This window comes from Crocodylus porosus, unplaced genomic scaffold (genome assembly GCF_001723895.1).
Source record: "Crocodylus porosus isolate Cpor-Errol unplaced genomic scaffold, CroPor_comp1, whole genome shotgun sequence".
NCBI lineage: Eukaryota > Metazoa > Chordata > Crocodylia > Crocodylidae > Crocodylus > Crocodylus porosus.
In genome coordinates this window covers 46854129-46876286 of record NW_017728918.1, presented here as the reverse complement: position 1 = coordinate 46876286, position 22158 = coordinate 46854129, and the positions used below count along the sequence as shown (strand labels likewise).

Here is a 22158-nt window from a genome sequence, read left to right as displayed (position 1 = left end):
TTGAGGGATGAATCCCACCATGTTTCTGTTAGCCCTATGACATCTGGGTTTGAACTAGCTATTCTGAGGGTGAGTTCCTCCTGTTTATTCCCCATACTATGAGCACTGGTATATAGGCATTTAAGGCCTTGCAAGACTGTGTGCCACCCCCCGTTTAGGGAGACTGTCTGGACCCCCCTTTCTTACCTTAGCACTCCTTGCCTTTGTCACCTGTCCTGCTCGGATGGCGTCTCTTCACCTTCTTGCGGCCCCCAGCAAGGCTAGTTTAAAGCTCGCCGTATGAGATCAACCAACCTGGAAGAGAAGACACGCTTGCCTTTAGGAGAGAGATGAAGCCCATCCCACCCTAGCAAGTCCCCCGCCCGAAAGCATGGGTCTTTATCAAGGAACCCAAAGCCTGCCTGGCAGCACCAGCTGCATAAGCACCAGTTGACCAATGCAGGCCTCGTGTCGCCGTTCCCGCCTACTCACCGGAAGAAGAGAGGAAAATACCACCTGCGCCCCCGTCTCCTTCAGCTCGTCTCCCAGAGCCTTGAGATCCTTCATAATGCAGTCAGGGTTGCCCCGGCCACGTCATTTGTACCCACATGGACGATAACCATGGGGTACTGGTCTGCAGGTCGGATGTAGGCCAGGATCCTTTCCATGACCCAAGCCTTAGGCATGAAGCAGACCTGTCGTGTCCAGGGGTCAGGCCAGCAGATGGGACCTTCCAGTCCTCGTAGGATGAGGTCTCCGATGACCAGGACCTGGTGTTTCTTCCTCCTGGTGTTCGCTCTCTGCCCATTCCCTGTTGTGTGGGGAATGGCATCGTCCCTGCCAGGGGCCATTCCACCGTCCTCCTCTGTCACAGCTGCCAGAGCATCAAACCTATTCCCCAGCTGAACCTGGGGAGCTTCCACCGCTCTAGGCCTAGCAGCTCTGGATTTGGGCACCTTTTTCCACTCCTGCATTAGATGCGTCTCCTGTGGGGGCTGTACAGTGGGTAACCGGGCCTGCAGAGAATAAAAATAGGCATCAATTTCATCCTCTGCATCCCTGATCCCCCTCAGCCTGCTCACTGCAGCCTGGAGCTCACTTACCTGCTCCTCCAGAGCCCTAAGTCGTGCCCAGGAGGGACAGGCAAGGAGACCTCCAGGCCCCACCCCCCCCAGGACTCCACCAAGCCCCCTCCACAGACAGGGGGGCAAGGGCCACCAACTCCACCATGAGCTCTGTCTGGGTGGAGGCCTCAGAAGAGCCCAAGGTAGGCAGCAGCACCAGGGCGGGGCCCCTGGCAGCTGCACTTTGTGTGCATCACCATGCCTGCAGAGGTGTGCCTGCTGCTTTGCTCCCTGGGGGTGTTGCTCTGTGCAGCTACCTCGCGTCCGCCTTACACAAACGCCGGCACAAACACCGGCACACCCTTACAGAGTGCACCTGTTTGCGTGCACTGCCTGCACGCAGCTCGGGAGCGCAGCTCCCTGTCGGGCAAGCTAAGGCAACACTGAAGGACTTCCCCTCCAGATTCACCTCAGTTGTGCCACACCCTCTGCCCCACTTACCTTAGGGAGAATCAGCTGTTGCTACCCCCGCCGCTGTCTCCTCTGCTGCTGCTGCTACCTCCACTGCCGAGGTAAGGGGGTGCTCGTGTGAGTGGCACACATGCACCCTGCCCCCTCCGCTCCTGCTCCCCAACTGCCGTTGGAATTTCAAACTGCGGCTTTTAAAGTCCACGGTTTGAAATTCCCATGATTTTCTCTCAGCCAATCATGCCTTCCAGTTAACCCAGAAGCACGTGCAGGTGGCTCCGCCCCCTACCAACCCTCCCGCTAGACTCCCGGGATCGAGGCAAAGGGACTATCCAGGATTGCCCCCCCGCTTTGGGGAAAGGCCCCTGCTAGTTCCTTCTGGCTAAATCCCCCCTGGTCACTTGTCTGCCTGCCCGTGCACGGCCCCCTGTCAGGTGAGCTAAGGTAGCACCGAAGGGCTTCCCCTCCGGATCCTCCTCAGCTGTGCCACGCCCTCTGCCCCACTTACCTTAGGGGGAATCAGCTGTTGCTGCCCCTGCCGCTGTCTCCTCTGCTGCTGTTGCTACCTCTGCCACCAAGGTAAGGGGGTGCTTGTGTGAGTGGCACCCGTGCACCCTCCTCCCTCCGCTCCTGCTCCCCATAGTCTGGGAGCTGACCTGGCCTGTGAAGACCAAGGTGAAAAAGAGCACTGAGTACTTCAACCTTTTCCTCATCAGCTGTCACTAGGGTTGCCTCCCCCATTCAGTAAAGGACCCACACTTTCCCTGTCTTTCCTCTTGCTGCTAACATACTTCTAGAAACCCTTCTTGTTATCCTTCACATCTCTCGCTAGCTGCAACTCCAGTTGCACTTTGGCCTTCCTGACTTCATCCCTGCATGCCCAAGCAATGCTCTTATACTCCTTCCAAGTTGTTTGTCCAAGCTTCCACTTCTTGTAAGCTTTCTTTTTGTGTTTAAGCTCACCAAAGAGTTCTCTGCTAAGCCAACCTGGTTGCTTGCCACATTAGCTACTCTTCCTGCACATCAGGATGGTTTGAACCTGCATCCTCAATAACATTTCTTTCAAATACAACCAGCTCTGCTGGACTTCTTTCCCCCTCAGTCTGGCTTCCCAGGGGAACCTCCCTATCAGTTCCCTGAGGGAATCAAAGTCTGCATTTCTGAAGACTAGGTTCCATACTCTGCTACTCTCCTTTCTTCCTTTTGTCAGGATGGACAAACATCCTGAACTCAGTCATCTCATAGTCACTGCTACCCAACTTTCCATCCACTTCTACATCCTCCATCAGTTCTTCCCTATTTGTGACCAATAGGTCAAGAAGAGCACAGCCCCTAGTTGGCCTCTCCAACACCTGCACCAGGATGTTGTCTCCAACACTCTCCAAAAGCTACCTGTACACTGCTGTATTGCCCTCCCCACAGAGGAAAGTCTTCCATGAGAACTAGGGCCTGAGATCTGAAAACTTCTACCAATTGTCTGAAGAAAGCCTCATCTCCCTCATCCTCCTGTTCTGGTGGTCTATGGCACACATCCACCACAACATCACTCTTGTTTCTATCCACTCTAACCTAAACCTAGAGACTTTCAACAGACCTATCTCCAATTTCATACTGGAACCCTGAGCAATCATTCAGCTTTTTTACATTCAGTGCAAATCCTCCTCCTCTTTATGCCATGATTAGGGTGACCATATGTCCTGGATTAGCCAGGACAGGTTTTATATTTCCTAGGTTGTCTCAGAGTCCCAGCCGCTGCATAAAATTTAAGCAAAATCACAGATTGGTGGGATTGGCAAAGATCCCATAGGTCAGAGCTCTGTGTTCTGTACTCTCCTGCCCAGCCCCACTTCTGGGAGCCATGAGGTGGAAAGAGAGAGAGAGACAGAGAGGGAGACTCTGTGTGTGTGTGTGTGTGTGTGTGTGTGTGTGTGTGTGTGTGTGTGTGTGTGTGTGTGTGTGTGCACGCATGCATGCACATGCACACACACCCCTAAAATAATTATGGATTTCCCTAAAATAATTATGGTCACCCTAGCCATGATGGCACTTAATCGTTTTGTGGATTCAGCCTGAAATAACTTAATCAAGGCAGCCTCTAATAAGGAGTCCTAGATCAGTGCTTTAATCACTGGTATAAATCTCTGCTAACCCCACCAAGAGTAAGGATGCCAAGATATGCGTGTGTGTTTGTTTTTACAATTGATTTACAACTTTTTTTTTTTCAAGAAGTTGTCTTTTCAAAATGAAAAGCATAATTATTACTGGTGATTTTGCTTTTTAACCAAAGTAAACAAATAGGAAAACATGTCCAACCTTACCTGAAATGTTCCTTTCTTCAAATAATAAGGTCTATAGATCTGTTACAATAATTATTTCAGCTTGCATGCTTGGGAGCAGCATCAGGATCACCAGTCACTGGCAGGAGGGAAATATACCATGTCCTCAAATTCCATTATAATTCAGTCTACTTTTCCCACTGCACATATTGTATTTATTAAAGACATTGAAAAAATATAACTGTCTCTGCTGCTGCAAGCCAGGGAGATAATTTTCCTTAATGATCCAAAAACTTTCAATATCCACTTTCCTCTCTACTTTGGTCTGGTCAAACTTCCAATTTGTAGAATGGAGCAGAGCTGCAGACCTTAACACTTGAAGAAAATAGATATTCAGGTAAGTCCAGACAAATGTTCTTAGAGTTTACTGTGGCCAGATCCATAGATTTGTTACAATCTGTTTATCAGCAGTGACACCTCCAGGTACGGTTTTACCAAGTGATCTCCAAAAATAGAATTAACCATATAAATATCCATTTAATCTGCTCTTTGCTGGGGTACTACAGCACTGAAAGACCTATGCCAGAATTGCTATTGAATGGCTAATTTGTATAGCTGGGTGAATTTATGTGTGGGTGGCCACGTCATCTACCTGAAAATAGTTTACAGAAAACATATGCTTTGCCCACAAAACTGACAATATTCTTACTGACATTTGATATAGTAGTTAGGTCTCAAGAATTTCCATATGAACTATATTAAAATACATGTGAATACCTTTTTCCCTTTGAAGCTGAATTACAGACACAAATAAGTCCTTAGAGCTAAGGAGTTTTTTAAATTAATTTATTTATTTGCTTAATTAATACCTCAAGGGATTCCTCAAAGGATTGTCATTTAGCCTGCCTACAGAAATCAAAGATTTTTACACATTAATTTTAGAAGCTTCTGAAGCTCTTAACCCCTGGATTGTCCTGACATTAACACCTAAAACTAGGTTTAAGCACACTGTCCGCAGCTTAAAGTTATTCCAGGACAGGTTAATCTCTGATCCCTGTTACCCAGCTCATGTTCTATTAATGTGTTGCCACTTTGCACAGATAATCTGCCCAAGTTGCAATCCTCCACCCTCCTGTTCTGTGTGGACAAACTTTTCACCCTCTGAACTCTGTTGCCCAAGAGGCAGCTCTGGCACCAAGCCAACTCCTCCTCCTACCCCTGTTAGGGTAGTTTATCACAGTTATCTTTAGTTCCACCTGCTTGAGTGGTAAGTATTATTGGAACTTCCTTGTTTTTTCTGTTTCTGCTTTTTGGTATTTGCATTATCAGCTAGCATTGAGCTCGCTTTTACAGGCAGCTTATATTCCAGTGTTATCAACATATGCATGTAAAATGTAGGCCTAGTTACCAGCTCAAATTAACTGAACTTGGCACTAACCAATTGAATCTGAGGGATGAAAGGATTGGATATGTTAATGAAAGGTGATAAGAGAGAACCAGTAGGCAATGCCCAAAGTGAGACACCAGTAAAAGATCAAATGAAGATGTGTGCATGCGAAGGGTCTGTTGAAACAAAGGAATATGCTGACAGATTAAAATATGAACAGTATACTGACTGCAAGGAAACCAATCAATGGTACCTGGAAACAGAGTCATCAGAGGAGTGCAGTTGAAGAAAAGTATAAAAGGGGGCAACAAGAAAATTAAGTATGTGTCATCCTCTATCCAGCAAACAACATCTGTCTGGATTGTACCAGCCAAAGGATGAACCACCAATGACCACCCTCTATTTTCAGGGTTACTGACTGGCCATCAAACCCTGTGGTGAGTAACATCTGGGATTGGGTGAGACCACTGGACTTAGTGTTTTTCTTTATATATAGAGAGAAGATATTAAAATAACATTTGATGTATTAATAAAGTCAGATTTCAGTTAAGTGAACTGTGTAACATATTCAGTGTTCACCCTGGATTGGTTATGCTTAAGGGATCCCTCAGCACCACCTGCTGGACAGTTGGTTTGGTAACACCCCCAGGGGTGTGGCCTTCCACCCCCAGGGTTGTATCCCAATGCAAACAGCTTGCAGAACACATGCCAGTTAACCAGGTTGTAGGCCAAGGATGGGTCCAGAAGTGAGGTGTAGGTGGAGTAGGGAAGGAACTAGGTAGGGGTTGGATCAGGTCCCCATTAGTTTGAACTTGCTTCCCAGAGTAGGGGATGTAGCTCCCCACAAAACACCTTCCCTCACTTCCCAAGTCTCAGCCACCCCAGGGAAGCACGACCATGAACCCCACACATCCCAAGCCCAAATCCAAATTGACTAAAACGTGAGACCATCCTTAAATTTACTTCCTCTTTGTTCCTTTTCAAAATCTTTTTTTCCCCCACTTCTCTTTATTGTATCCTTCAGTGGCTGACTTCCTTCATTTCACCACCCTTCCCCCACCCCATTTCCTTTCTACCTCGCATTTCATTAACCTCATCCCATTAACACTATGTCTCTCAGCTACTCACCCCCACAATCCATCTCTCACACACCCCCACCTATGGCCTGTCCTGGCTCACCAGCCCTGTACTGTCAACTCACAGCTGTAGCTCCTAGTCAGGCACCTGCTCACCAGCCCTCTAGTGGCAAGTCACAGGTCTGCAGGTGGGTGACAGAAGGTTTTTAGGCATAAGCTGCAAACTCAAGCTAGTACTAACAAAGATCAACATTTGCAGATCCCACCAGTCCCCAATCCTGTTCCCTCCCATCCCCCCCAACTTAGATCAGGCTCCCTGATCTTTCAAAGGTTTGTAAAACCAGCATTCAATCTACAGTCACATGACTTAAAGTAAACTATGTGATTGTAGGTCAGATCTCAAGAACATCTGTGCTGTTCTGCAAAGAGGACAATTCAAAGGAGGAATCACTGACTCAGATCAGGCAATCATTTTTGACCTAATCTTCTAAGTATAATTCTTGCGTGCAGCCTTAGAGTAAAATGCATGTATAAATTCTGCATGTACCAGAGGTTTGGGCTGCCATTGATAAACAAGTGGCTGAAATCCCAATGTAGACAAGGCCTGGAAAATAGCAAAGTTCTAACCATTTGCTTTGTTTACACATTAGTGATATTATCAAGAGTTCTAAAAATGTGAGTTTATAGCATCACTTCCTTAACGAGACCATTATGTTTTCTGTTTGACAGCAAGAGGCATAAAATATTGGTTGTCTATTGCAGCTACTTATATTATCTAGGGTGAGATTGACACTTGCTTATGAATCAGATGTATTGAATATTCTCTATTAACTGAGGCTCCACAGATCTGCTACAATGGATACTTCACCCTGCTTTCAATTGTACAACGGGTACAGGAGAATATGCTCCCTCTGACCATCTCATCAGCCACTGTGGCAGTCAGGTTTAACCACCATTAAGGTTTTGGTCTTATAAACTTGAGGTACATTATAATTTAGTCTTGCTTTGGAGAAACAGAAGCACAATACAACAGTTCTGACAGTTCTACAAAATGCCATTTAAGGAAGCACATCCACCTGTCTAATTTAGGGCTTTGTTTGGTGACCATCACTGTGTTGTCTGAGCACCAGCAAAGTATTTTTCACTCCCATGCCATAAGATTTAGAGTCATAATATATTTGCATTTGAAGGTTAATGAATGTGGCTAATTTTGACTGACAATGCAAATTAGGAGGCAGTTACTCTGTGAATAACTTTTAGTTTATTGTTTTCATTAAGTTGTTCTTATCTTTAACTTTCATAATAATTATTTGACAAATATAGCTGCTAAATTATTGATATTTTATCTCTCCCTACAGTATTTATTACATCTTATTACAATATCTTATCAAAGTATTTTATTTTGTCTCTACTGATTAATATATGTGCTATATGCATACAAAGATATATATTCTTTTGACACTTATTGACTAGGGCCAATTTTGACTGACAAAGCAGATTTTAAAAGCGTTACCTTGTGCATAACCTTCAATTTATTGTTTTCATAAAATTGTGCTTATCTGTAAATTTCTGTTTTAGGAAGAGGGCTGTTAAATTATTGATATTTTATCTCTTCTTACTTATTATAGAAGTTCTTTACCTCTACTGATAAAGAAGAATAAAAATTTTTCTCTCTCTGCACAGTGCAAAAGCACCAGGAAAATGTTCAGTAGTGAGTTATGATGACATGCATTTTCCTCTGAGTTATTATATGGTATATTCTAAGATGTCATACAGTAATTCCATTCTGCTTTGGGGGACCATTGCTCACACTTATAACAGGACTTGGTAAAGCTAATGTTACTATGATTGCAACGGGGAAAGTTAAACTTATTCATAATGGATTGTTTTAGTGAAAGTCAATCATCTTTACAAACAAGTGGCCCATAGATCAGTTGCTAAAAAAATACAAAAATATTGCTTTAGTATTGAAATATATTTATATTTTGTACGGAGCAGGGAGGACAGCTTGAGACTTGCTCATGATTAACACCTGTTTTTGGATATTCTTCATCAACCTAAGCTCCACAGATCTGTCACAATGGGGACTTAACCCTTCTTTCAGCTAGATTTTAGGAGAATTTGCTACCCCTAAAGTTTTCATCATCTTGCTGTGCAGGCAGGTTTAATCAAGTTTCCCTGATATACACACAGCTACTGTAACAACTGGATGTTATCAGGCCTATCATGATGGTGAGTTTAATTGTTAGAAAATATATGAAAATTCATAATGTGCTAACCTGGAATTAGTTATAGTAATATTAATAAGTCAGAAAAACTAGACTTTTACAAAGAGAAAAGAGTTATGGCTATGACTTGAGGACTATTTTGAGGTTATGATCTGTAGGCAGAAGGATTTTTCCATCAGAAAAGAATGAACCAAAATTGAAACGGGTTAAAATGGTGGTTGTGTCTTTCTAAAGTGAAAAATGAGAGGCTTTCTGTCACATTTTTGGGAGACCTTAAGAAAAAGAAATTAGGGAATAAAATTATGAACTTTTGGGGGGATTCCCTCAGGAAAATCTAACCTCTCTCTGCTTTGCTCCAGAGGCAGCCCTTTATTTGTAAACCCTGAAGCTCATCAGCAGCTATCAGATCCCAAGACAACAGTCAACGGTGGCCATTCCCACTGAACTAGTGAGCACCAAAACAATAAATGAAACCATCTGCCCAGCTCTGCCTCACCTAAAAATGACTGGTGAAAGAGATGGTTCTACCAAGACTATCCTGGTGACACCCTCGGCCAGTAAAATGAATCAAAGTCTAGACCAGCAACTGACCAGCTAAGCCAGAGTTTGTCTGTCACTTATCAGACATCTCAAGTTTTGAGAACTTTAGCAAAAAGCCATATATTCTTCATCGTTTACCTTTATATCTCACCCCCATTGTGCTGGTCTGTTATGTTAAATCAGGACTAACTACAGAACTCAAGAGAAGAGACAAAAATGTCCAAAGGCATCTTCCTTCACCTGACAAAGAAGCTTTGATAAGTTTTGATGAAGTTGTTTTGCCCAATCAGTTTCAGTCTCAAAATGGTTTATGATTATATTTGGATTCTTCTTCTACATTTGATCCTAATCAACACATTTCCCAATTTAGGTCTGAATTTTCTAGCCTGTTTGTCACAGAGCTACATAATCCAAGGCCTCTGTACTCAAAACCCAGATCCTTCTTTAACTGTTTCATGTCATGTAATGACAAAGTTTTTTAACATTAATCTCTGAGCCCTGCTAACTCTATCAAGATTTGCAAGATGGTGGTTTCCTGAGACAAGAGACACTAGGAAGTAATAAAAATTTTAATCCAAATTTATGCCTAATACATTGATTCTCAAATTTGACCATAGAAGAATCGGCTCTGTCCAATTGTTGCAGGTGCCTTGAAGAGTTGTTTTTCCTCTCTTCTGCTGCTTTATTTCTCCCAGCAAGTCTCTCAGAGTGGTGCTCATACAGCCACTTGAGGAGAAAGCTAAGAGTCAATAGCAAACAGAAAAACCTGTGTCCTAATTCCACTCCCCCATTCAAGTATTTCATTAATTAGGTCAGCTTATTCTGTGCATAGATAGAACAATGACCCATGCCCAAAAGCTCATCTCATATCTCTCCCAGTATTCAGTTGGCTCTATAAACAATATTACCAAAACAAAAAACCTTGCTTCTCACACACTTCTTGGGCCATCATAGCTACAAGAACATTCTAAGTCTCTGTGAATGGAGGTAGTTTTCTTTGAATTGCTCTTCTCTTGACCAACATTGGAATTAGAGAGGTCAGTTGATGAGCAAGACAGAGCTGGCAAATTTGGCCCCCTCACCCTATGCAAAAATAGAGGCTGGAAAGACTGGAAAAAATGGGGCAGTTCGTCATGGTCCCTATGACAGAATGAATGCCAAAGAAGTAGCATTAGTAAAAGATTTTTTACCTCAGACTTCAATATTCACCTCAGACTACTTCCCCTGTTCTTGCTTTTGGGATAGTTGTGGTATTTGGACACAGCATGGACCATCTCTTTAGCAAATGACTTGCCGTCCTTCAGTGTTGGGACTTCAACAATACCCTCATCTCCCTCCTCATTTACTTTTGGCAAGTTAGGACATTTTTAATGTTTTCAGGCACTGTACATGGTAGGTGCACAAGTGGGTTGTTCATGAAGTTTTCTTTAGATTAGGCTAGATGGACTCTTGCATATGATGGTTTAGGTAGGGATGATCCTGCCTTGAGTAGGGGCTGGACTAGATGACCTCCTGAGGTCCATTCCAGCCCTACTTATCCATGAGTATATGAATGTCAGAGTACAGATAAGGGACTTCAAGTACTGCCTTTCCCTCACTTTCCTCCTTCTCTAGCTGATACTTCTAGAATAGAGTTCCTGGGATTTCCTACTATCTGGGTATATGGACTGCATACAGTAAAGAAGAGTATAGCTGTGACATGATATTCTGGGTAAGCCAGTCCCAAGAAATCAGACGTAAAGGGAGTTTCAAACTTTAGGCCGCTCCTTGAAAGATCCCCAGATGGATATTAACTCAGGGGACAGGGAGGATCCTAGTAAGGTGAAAAACATTTTTAATGAGCCTTCCTCCCAATATTTTTTTCTATACTTCTGCCAACATTCAAGTATAGAGTCATGGGAAACAGAAAGGAGATATAGAGAACTGTATATTTTGAGGCTCTGGCCAAATACAGTAGGACTCAGCTGTGTTGTACAGAGGCTTATATAACACAATGGTGATCAGTCAGAACTCAGACACTGAAGCTCTCTGTCAGATTACTTGACTAGGAGTGAATACTGAACAACACAAAAAGGAATTCTTCTTCCTTCATAGAGAAGGGCCAGCTCTCTCAACCAGTTAGAGGATCAAAAACAGTTTTTAAAAAGTATAAATCAAGTCCACATTCCAAGCAGACATTTTGTGCTGATGAAGCTACACCAGTGGCTGAAATCCCAGTGTGAAAGCTGTAGTTTTCGGGCAAAGGAAGTTTAAAACAGGTGGGAGGATGATGTACATAACCAGCTAGAGCTATTGGATCAGACTTGATCTGTCTCCATTGCTCTAATACTGTATATCCACATTATTCTTCACCTGGGGGAAGAGTTTAAGAAAACCTTTTTTTATTATAATAATAATACGATCACATACATTTTCACATACCTATATATTACACTATATGAAATCACTATTTGACCCATGTATTACACTATTTGAAAAATTGCACTATTTTGGGAAGCAAAACTAAGAAAATTATTCATACACTATGAAAATACATTCATTATTCAGATGTTATTTGAAAACTATTCTCTATTGACAACTAAATATCGTTGTTTTGTTCCTCCTTATAAGAAGTCATGTATCTGAAAGTATCATGTTGGCTTTCTAATTTGTTTTGAAGTTCCAACTGTGGGACTATATTATATCAGTCTTATGGATTTTGTATGAAAGTGCACAGTTGGAACCATCTCTGCAATGAAGACACATACTGCTTTCCCTTAATTATTTTCAAACAAATTTGTGTATGGCCTTTCCTTTTTTTTCCCCCAATCAGGTAGTCTTAATCTAATACTGATTGTCTCAGTACTACAGATAACAGATAAGGCCAAAGGCTTTCCACTAAACTAGAGTTAGCAATGGAGAAATCACTCAAGCTGGCAGGTTGAACCAACTTAAACATGAAAGGAAAGGAACATACTCTATTTCATCTTGGCTAATATAAATCTGTCAGAATCAAAGTCAACACCAGGAGAAAACTGTTGTTAGGAAGGGCAACAGATCTACTCTTTTCTTAACAACAGATGTCACTATAGCTTGACAGGGAAGAGAAAATAAATATGGGTTGTGTAGAATATTGTAAGTAGTGTCATGCATGAATTCAGCACAAATAATGTAATCATGGACCATGCAGTGACATAATTCAATTACAAGCATACATCTTTCACAAGTTTCTGGAAACAGTACAGCCATTTTCACACCTCTTAGCTGATCAGTTCAATCTGTACAAGTGAGATCCCTAATGGACTCAAATTCTTTGAGGGCATAAAATCTTTCCAGAAGAATAAAAACAGAAATATACCAGGATAGTACAGGTGTCTAATTATTTTTGTCTTTAAATTATTTCCAGAAAAGTAAATAAGGAATTCTAGGTAACAAGCCCTAAATCAGTGTCTCAATCCTCCATTTCTAAGTGCCTAAGTTGTAGCAATTAAAAATCAAAGTTTAATAAATTCTATAAATTAAAAATAATGGAAAATAAATCAAATCCACCTTTCCAGCCTACTGAGAGGTTGCTGAAATGAAGACCAATCATACCTTCCAGCAGATCATTTTTCCCCAAGATTCCAAATTTATAATAGCCTCATGGACCACTAAAAGACCTGTGGTCCATTAAAAAATTAGTGTTATTTGCTAACAGAATGTTACTAAAGGCTTGGTATGTTTTATGTTAGCTATCCAACCTTAAGTGCTTGTCCAGAGCATCCAAAACTCTGGAAATTAAAGCTCTAAGTGATACTACCGAGACTTTCCGTGTAATTTTCAGAGACCTACATTTTAGATTAGGCCACAAAAAACAAAAGAATTGGTGATGTTGGACACAGAGGTCAATAGTGGAAATAACAGATGAGATAAAAAATAACAGATGCATTTCAGCTCTAATTCAGTCCTGTAAAAGCTCTGGGTAGAGTGGAAGTTTTTTATCTGAACCATCCCTATTTTTAGATTTTAAATTCATGCATTCCCTATTTTAAGTTCTTATTTTGAACATCATTACAACCACTAAAGATAATCACCCAAAAAATGGAGTTCCTGATGTTTAATAGCTTCTTTAGATAAACATCCCTGAGAAGCATGGATGCCTACAAGTAGCCTAATAAAAGTGTATATGTAAAAGCAGAACAGCATCTGAAAGAATGAACAATAGGGATGTATAGAATCATATTTGCAATTAAGTATCCACACACTTCCTGCACAGACTTCACAGGCATGTGCCCTAGAAGCTCAGCCACCACTCACATTAATGAACATATATCCATCAACTTAATAAGGGCAAAGACAGTTCCATCCTGCGGTGGCCCATGGGCCCATCCCAGTGTTGCTTACCCACTGAAGCCAATAAAGGCAACAATCAGACCCTGCAAGAAATTTGCCTGAAACAAGCTATAGTCAGATGCTTCTATCACATACGTGGCTGTTCACATAATCAGTAAGTGAAAGAACATCAGAAATTAACACAAGAGACAAAGTGGCAGATACAGAAGGTTTCCCTTGCAATAAGGAGCAATCTATATGAATGTTCTAGTGTAGTAACATAACTAGGGGTAGGTCAAAGGGGCATTGGCCCCAGGAACACAGCTTAGGAGAGGTGTCAAAATTGTCCCCCACTTCCTTGGAGTCTGCACCCTGGCAGAAAGAGCAGCCCCACAGCAGTGGTCTTGCAGCAGCACCAACACACAGACATTGCTTTCAGAACTGCGCAACCTCCCTGCTCTTGGAACTGGACTCCCCCTCCTCCTCTCCATTCTCCTGCAGGTGCAAATCCTGCTTATTACACCGCTGCTCCAATGTAAGGGAGAAACTATGGAATGAGGATTGTGCATGCCAGAAGCACCATAAAACTGAACAGAGAGCCAAAGCCCTGAATGCAAGAGCTAAGGAGCACCCACAGAAAGTGACAGAGGACAGGATTAAAACAAACAAGAGGAAGTACTTTTTTTACCCAAAGGAAGATCAGTTGTGGAGCTCATTGCCACAGAAATTGTAGAGGGAGGTTAAAAAAAGGATTAGACAAATGAATGGAAAGGAGCTCTATTAAGAACTAAACAGAACAGAATAGTTAGGGAAGTATCCTTTGACATCCCAAAACCAAACTCCTGTCAGGATTATATTAGGTATGACATGTACACATACTCTCCCTCTAAAGCTTATGATATTTGCCACTATCAGAGACAAGATACTGGCCTAGGTGAACCGTCAATGTGAGCAAGTATAGCACATCTTATATTTTAGAATTAACGCTAGGTTACATTCTAGGTTTAGGCATAGAAGTATTGACTCACCAACCATCTCTTTGTGATGGGAATAACTATAAGTCCCTGTAAGACACAGCTGTATCTTGATTAAGGGGCAAGCATTTCAAAATGGTATCTACCCTTCTGTCCAAAAAGCAGAGATCAGCAAGGAGGGGATTAGTCAACAATACCCTGATATTAGCCATTAACTGTTTTCAAATTTCCAGCAGTTTTCATGTAAATGCAATAAAATAGTGAATGTCCTAACACTTTTTTAATCTGTAATTTGTGTCATTGATAAATTGAAATGAAATAAAATGGCTGGTGTTAAGAACAGCTTTCCTAAACAAGCTGCAAGCATGGACCACATGTGTACAAACAAAGGGATTTTGGCAGTTCAATCATATTTCTAAGCATCGTGTTATCAAAAAATATTATTGCTAGGCCTATGCAAATAGAGAAGCATTTGATTTGGATTCAGATTCAGCTGATTCAGAGGACAGTGATTCAACTCAGAGATTCAGATCACTGCCCCAAATCGATTCAGCCGAATCGGCTTCAGAAGATTCAGCACTGATATGGAGAGATGTGGTGAATCAGCCATAGACTATAATGGGGAATCACTGAAATACCTATAACTTTGTGATTTGGATGAAAGCAGCAGGGTTTATAGCCCCTTCTGAGGGCATGAAGCCTGACAAGTTTCAAAGAGATAGGTCCAGGGGTTTCTGGGAAACTGCACCTCAAACTGTTGAAAGCAAAACTTGTGACACGTATGACTGTGTGGTGTGTGTGTTAAGGCGCAGCAGGATGAAAACTGCAGAGGTGGTAGCCCCTGTTCCCACCCTCACAGCTCCACTGCAGCCAGGAAGCCTCAGGCCTATCAAAGATCTTATACAGGTCTGGGCTTTCCCCAGCCAGGACTGCGCAGTGGCTGGAGGTTATGGTGCCTTCTGCTCCTACCCATCTTTTACCCTGAGAGGTTCATGGATGGTCCTGGCATTTCCTGGGGCTGCTGCACCACCAGCAGTCCCGCCCAGGACTCCCTACCCTGGTGAGGTGAAGTTTTAGGTCATGCTCGGGATGATGTGGGGCCTTCACCCAATATAGCCCCAGCCCTTATACCTCCAAGTTTTTTCTGGCTCAGGAGCTCAGCAGGGAGATGTTCTCCCCCTGCTGACTGGTGAGAAACTAAACTACTGCCTCCAGCTCTGAGATCAGGGTATCAAATGGTCACCCTGTCCTGCCACATACATTGTCTCTCATGGGGGCATGAGAGAGGCCTGCCAGGTTTCAGGAAGAGTGCTGCATGGGTTTCTGTGAAACTGTAACTCAAACTGCTGAAAGCAAAACTTGTGTCACTTATGTGTGTTAAGGGGTGTAGGTTGTAGCCGTGTTGCTCTGAGAACAGAGCCCAGATAAGGTTCTTAGGGTCAATCTTCTATCTTTTACTAAACCAGTGGAATAACTGGAGAAAATCTTCTTTACAAGCTTTCAGGTTTAAAAACCCTTTGTCAGGCTGAGGAAGCATCTAGTTGATATGTGTGTGCTGTTCCTGGATGGAAGGAATAGTAAAGAAGTCAGAGGCTGGCATGCAATGCAGGCAAGAAAGCCAGTCAGTGAAAATGTAAATTGGGGCATCAGAGTGTGAGAGACAGGCTGGGAGGGATGGGGTGAGTGTGGAAAGGGGATGTAGCAGGTAAAAATGGAGCAGTATCTGCTACCTGGGGAGTCAGATATCAGGCAGGTTGTAGTGTGTCATAAATCCAATGTCTATATTGAGCCCATGAATTTCTGTATCTAGGAGGTTGATAAAGTGATGGGTTCATAGGCCCATCTGTGAAAAGTGGTTTGTAAATTCAAACAAGCACTGAACCTTGCTAACCTCATCACCAGAAGCCAACTTCCTACAGCCCAAAACACACTGAATGGATCCAGACCATGGCATGACAAGACATGCAAAACCTGCCAACATAGCTCCAGTACCCACACAAACTGAGCACCAGGATCTATCAAAAACAAGAATACCCAACTATCTGTGGGGGCACATTTCTTACAAGAAAACTACTCTGTCTGCAATCTCTCAGTCGTGATCTTCAAAGGGAATTTACAAAGGCATACTCTCTGCATGCTTCATACAGTGAGGGCACCACTCTCCTGCTAAAGATGGTGCATGCGGGCACTTGGTAGGATGGGGCCATGAGCTGCCTGAACCCTGGCCACTCAACTAAGAAGAAGGGCTGGCCATCCAGAGCAAGCATCTCCCCAGTGCTCTGGGTGACCTCGCTCACCTTCAGAACCTGCCCCGCTTTGTCTGCGGCCTTCCCCCACTGGTCCAGGGTGGCCTTCCTCTGCTTCATGGGGATGGGGATATGGAATGAGAGTGGGACTTCCCTTTGGGCATGCTCCCACTGGTGCCAGGTTGAGGAGAAGCAAAGGAAAGGGGGTGCTGTCTCCAGAGATGTGGCAGCATTGCTATGGTAGTGAAGTGTTTCACCTCCTTGTCCCAGCTGATCTGCCTTCAGCAATGCTAGCAGATAGCATACTTGGAATTATCTGCTACCTCAAAATGGTCTCACACTATACTACCCACCTGCTTTGGGGTTGAGAATGTGGATCCTGCCTTATCCCCCTCCTCAGCAGACAGAGGCACAATAACAGAGGCCTCAGCTGAGCCACTTGCCTCCACAATCTCAACCTCAACCTCCTCTGAGGTGCTTTCTGGAGAAGGAGAAAGCACCTAGGGCTCTAGGGGAACTTTGAGAGGTGTGGAGCACAAACTCAGATTCCCCCTCCTTCCCCAAAATTTCTTTTGTTAGGGCGCTCAGGTCCCACGCTTCCAGATCCAGCTCCTCCTCTGGCACTGGGAGGCTTTTGCTGGGATATAAAATTGAAGCAGAGGAGACTGTCATGCTGGTGCTGGTGGCTATTTCTGGTGATAAGGGAGCTGGTGCACGTGCAGGAAAAGGTACTGCTCCCTCTTCCTGCTCCCAACTGGCAGCAGAAGACTCATCACTGCCAGGAAAGAGGGTGTATCTATGTTGGGGGTGGGTAGAGAACTTGCAGCTCTCCCTTTACCCCATCTAGCCCCTCTTCTTCCCCTGCCAGAAGACTTGGCACCTGCCTTTCCAGCACACTTCATATTAATGTTTACTGTGCTGTAAAGTGTGTGTGTGTGTGTGTGTGTGTGTGTTCATGCACGTGCATGCACAACTGTAATATCTCTTCTTCTCGGTGTGTGTAACTAACTAATATCTCTTCTTCTTCTCTGTTTACTGTATGTGTTTGAGTGTACATAATGTATGTGTTTTCCTGCACAGTGATGGATCACTCTGCCAGGGAAAACACAGATTTCTTTTTAAAAAGTGTGGGGGAAAAAATAACAGGAACAAATAAGAGGTTTTTGGGGGAAGAATAATGTTGAAAGAAACGAATTGAACAGGGATAAGTAGAGGGATTCTAGGCAGGGGTAATTAGTAAGCTGTATCCAAACCTTTCCCAGAAGACAGACTAGCAGGAGACTGAATAGGATGCCAAGCCAGTCTAGTAGTACCTTTCAGAAGCTGCTGCTCAGGCAGCAACAGTTCACAAAAGGGAAAGAAAGACTGCAGACAAAGGCTTTTGCTGGTTCTACATCCCTCCCCCAGAGCACTGTGATTGGAAGGGGACTCAGGGAAAGATCACAGTCACTGGCCATCCACAGATGTCGGTCTTCCCACCCCCCTGCTCCCTCTCCCTTTTCTCAGTTTCTGTTCCCCTGAAAGACTGCCTTCCAAATCTCTGAATCTCCAAATCTTTTTCTGATTCTTTTCTGAATCGATTCAGAGGCTCTGAATCAATTCAGAAGGTTTTTTTACTCCCTTGATTAGATTCACATTCAGCGAGTCGGCCTCCAAATGGAGCAAAATCTTCTCTGAATAGAACTGGCAACAGAAGCGTCACATACTCCTAATTATTGTATGCTTCCTTATCAACACTTTATGTTTCCAGGGGCTGTTCCAAACTTACATTGTCAATGCCAAAGTGAAATTATGTCATATTTGTATTGCTTTTCAAATTACATTTTGCAATGCTAATAAAATGTTATGAAAAAATAACCTCTTTCAGTTAAACAGATTGAATGAAATTATATCTCCTTAATGTACAGATTTATATATTCCTAATGAACAGAACAGATATTTCCCCAAAGCAAGCAACATTTAATTTTTTATCCTCCTCAGTAAGAAGAAAATAGTCCTATTATGCTAGAGAAAAACATGGCTGAATCCACACAGGTATAAAGAAAGGAACTGATTTTAGCTATTGTGAAGAAAGGATTTAGTTTGTGAAAGTAAAAGGATGAAGGTGACAGAGAAAATGAAAATAAAAATGTTACAAAAAGGAAAAAAATAAAGCAAGTGAGAACATGAGGAGTAGATGACAGAGAGCCAGACCTGTCATGCTGGGAGGGACAGAATTAACAGCTGCAAACTCAACTGAATGTCTGAGTGCACAAAATAAGGCACAGCACCTGAGAGCTGAAAATATGCCATGCATACCTGGCCCTATTTTCTATGGGAAAATACTCCAAGGAAGTCTTTAGAAAAACAAGCCAAGAGCAGCACGGTTCTGTTGTTTCCTTCAGCCCAGTGGCACTAAAAGTGACTAAAAAGGAAGGGGGAAAAATGAAGGGTTTCCAGATTTTTAGAAATGCACATCAGAGTAAAAATACATCTCCCTTGCAGAGGTATTAAACAGCAAGGCAGCAGAAATCCTACAGAGTCAGATTCTTCTCTCTTCTGTGCTGTTCTTAACAAAATTCCAGCATGCATTTTTCCTCCCTTTTTTTTTTTGCTGCAGTGGTTTAATTTTTCAATTTGAAGAGCTATTGGTATAAAGCATGCCTCATTAGCTTGTGGGAGGTAGCTGGTCTTCATTAATTCAGTTCTCACTTCATTTGCTTTGCACACAGTCATAATTAGCTTCAAAATAACTTAGGTAACTTCGATAGATTTATTGCTACAATTTTATTCTGCAGACGGGTTTTTCCTCCTGTTGTTCCAATGTTTTTCGGAAGCTAAAAAAAAAATTTAAAAAACCCAGAGATTGCTTTAGGGAGCAATTTCATATTGCTATTTTTTAGGGTGACAGTGTACCTATATCCTTGTAGTGCTTGGCTCTATGAACAAACTGAGCCTTAAGCTATCTCAGTGGTAAAGTGAAGTGTTCCTCATTTTCCTTATAGATATGCATCGCATCCTGTTCTAAATTGCATGGGTGCTATGATGGGAATGAAGATTTACCTCCAGGCACCTACATAACAACAGGGGAACAGACCTTCCTTCAAACTTGAGAGCTGGGGAAAAGGGCTGATAATCAAACTACCTAGTGCTCCAAGCCTAAAAAAGATGTAATTTGATCCTTTAATGATGTGAGGGTATAGTGACATTTTCAGCCACCCCCATTCCTATCTATTAAATGTGCAGACCTTTGGTTCCAAATGCATTTATTGGGGATGGTTTCCATCGAAAATCACTGGATACTATATTTAGCTATTAGCTATGTCCCAGATGCTCAAAGTTATTTAGGGTGTACACCTTGCCTTAAGCTGCATGATCATAGACTGGGAGCATTGTGTCCATGTCTGCTGATGCCAGGAGCCACACAGGGAAGCTGATGCAAGAAACTCAGGGTGGGGGCCCCCTGGGTGGGGTGGGGAGGTTGACAGGTCAAGGGTGGTTGGCAGGATTGGGGAGGGGGGTTGTCCACCTGGGGTGGAGGTATCAGGTATCAAAAATTAGGTCAATCAAGGTAGAGGTGATAGGAAGTGTGCAGTCCCAGAACTGCTAAGTATGGCTGGGCTTGCCCTGCCCTGGGACTGCACTCCAAACATGTGCAGGTGTTTGCTGGATCAAGTTAACTCATTCCCGAACTGAGTTAGTGTACCTATTCAGGTGAACTTAGGTTGAACATGCCACTTTTGGCCTGAATGTCTGCACATGTAGCATCAACTGAACTAATGTAGCTGATGTTAACATAGAGTGTAATAATAGTGAAATATAACTATGTTAGTCTTGTCCTGGAAGCAACCTGAAACTGCATTTTGTATCCTTCTACTTGACATAAGTCAATGAACTCTGCATAGCCTTTATGTATAAGTGTGTGTAAAAGGGTGAATGGTGAGAGAATGGCATAGAGATGGGAGAAGAAGATTTAACTGTCTATGTAAGCAACAAGGTGCCAAATGCAAGTTACCAGTCAGTAAACTAATTAACAGATGGCTGAAGAATTCCTTTAAGGCCTAGGGCACAAAGAAGATAACAAGGAGAAAGAATGCACCCATCCTGCCAGACGGGCAGCAAGAACACACCAAAGCTAAGATAAGCTGAAGACAAAAGAAAAACAACTGCAAAAACAGAAGCTGGGTATGGAAAAACACCAAAGCGCTGAAACAAAGGATGCCAATCCCCATAAAAAAAACACTTTGAAAATGCCAGCTTGGGTGAGTCTCTTTCTCTACTGCTGTTTCATCAGAGCACAGATGCATCTGTTCACCCCACTCCAGCTGTTATTTTCAAATCTGCTATCTTCAAATCATCATCTATTCAATAAGCTCGGGTTGGCCACCCTGGGCTGATATTGAGCAACTATAGCTGGTAAATATATCTGGTGTATGTGTGGATGGAATGGTTGTTTTGTGTATGTGTATGCCTGTGTGTAATAATGTTTATGATGATTTGTGTGTGTATGAATCATGTGTCCAAACCTCTATGTCTAACTAATGTAATCAATAAACACAGCACCTTGCCTTATGCCCCTTGTCTCACTCGTGATTTGAGCAACACACAGATGGGCACACATGTATCGTGATGTTAGTGGGTACACTAATAAGTGTCAGAACACTAAATAATCTGCAGGACCTGGATCTAAGTTTTTTAAATTGGGCTTCTGTCTCAGTTAGAAAATAGAGGGAGTGCTCATTGAGCTGAGGTTTCATAAATCTTACCTGATTTAACTAGACATAGATGAAAAAGGAAGTACTTTATAGCAAAATAAGTCTAGAGAAATCCAGGAATGGGCGAGATCCCAAGGCCTGTAACACTTCGGATTTTTTTTCACAAGAAGCCCAGGAACTGACACATTTCTGCCTATGAGTGTCCTCCAACTTTTGTCAGTAGACAATTTAGAAAGGAAAGAGAATGCTGACATTCTTAAATGCTGAAAAATTCACACACATTACATATTAATTGTTTGTTTCTTTGGAAAGGTGAGATTCCCTCTTATTGAAGTTCACTGGAAACTGTCAGTAATAGCCATTGACGGAAAAGAATAGTTATCACAGAATAAGCTTTTGCATTATGTAATAAATATTCCAGAATAGCTCTCAAAATTAAGACTTCTTTTGGTCTATAATAAGGAGCTACTGAAGAATAGCTATGGTGCTACCCTACCTTATTCCATCACATCTTCCTGGTGTAGCCCTGGATGCTTTAGGCCTGAGGTTTAACCCTATGTAATGCTTTCCATGAAGTCCTGAAATGTGCTTCTGCAAAAAGTTCAGCTGAAGTGCAAAGAAGGAGAAAGTTATAGACATTTATATCATTTACTCTGGTTCCTACCAGACAAAAAAATGGCACCCATGCAAGGATGGCCACTTGCCACAGAGATACAATGCCCGAAATAAATATGGGAAACCTAAACTCCTGCCCTTATAGACAGCAGGGTAGAATGGAGACAATTAGGATTGCTTTCCAAATTTAAGAGAATGTTTGGTGACCTTTCCCTTAATCATAGAATCAGGATCGGAAGGGACCTTGTAGATCTTCATGTCTGACCCTCTGCCTGGGCAGGAGAAAAACTGGGCTCAAATGACTCCAGCCAGGTAGGCATC

General features: G+C 42.7%; 1 long non-coding RNA gene across 2 annotated transcripts in view; it reads right to left on the bottom strand.

Annotated features, from left to right (window-relative positions):
- Positions 1 to 3832: 3832 nt before the first annotated feature.
- The window catches only part of LOC109311758, a 31204-nt gene continuing 12878 nt past the window's right edge, over positions 3833 to 22158 (bottom strand). For both annotated transcript variants that reach the window (XR_002101602.1, XR_002101603.1), the window contains exons 2-3: positions 21719 to 21828; positions 3833 to 3926 (exon numbers count right to left, since the gene is read on the bottom strand). This is a non-coding gene — a long non-coding RNA (uncharacterized LOC109311758). The remainder of the gene's footprint in view (positions 3927 to 21718; positions 21829 to 22158) is intronic.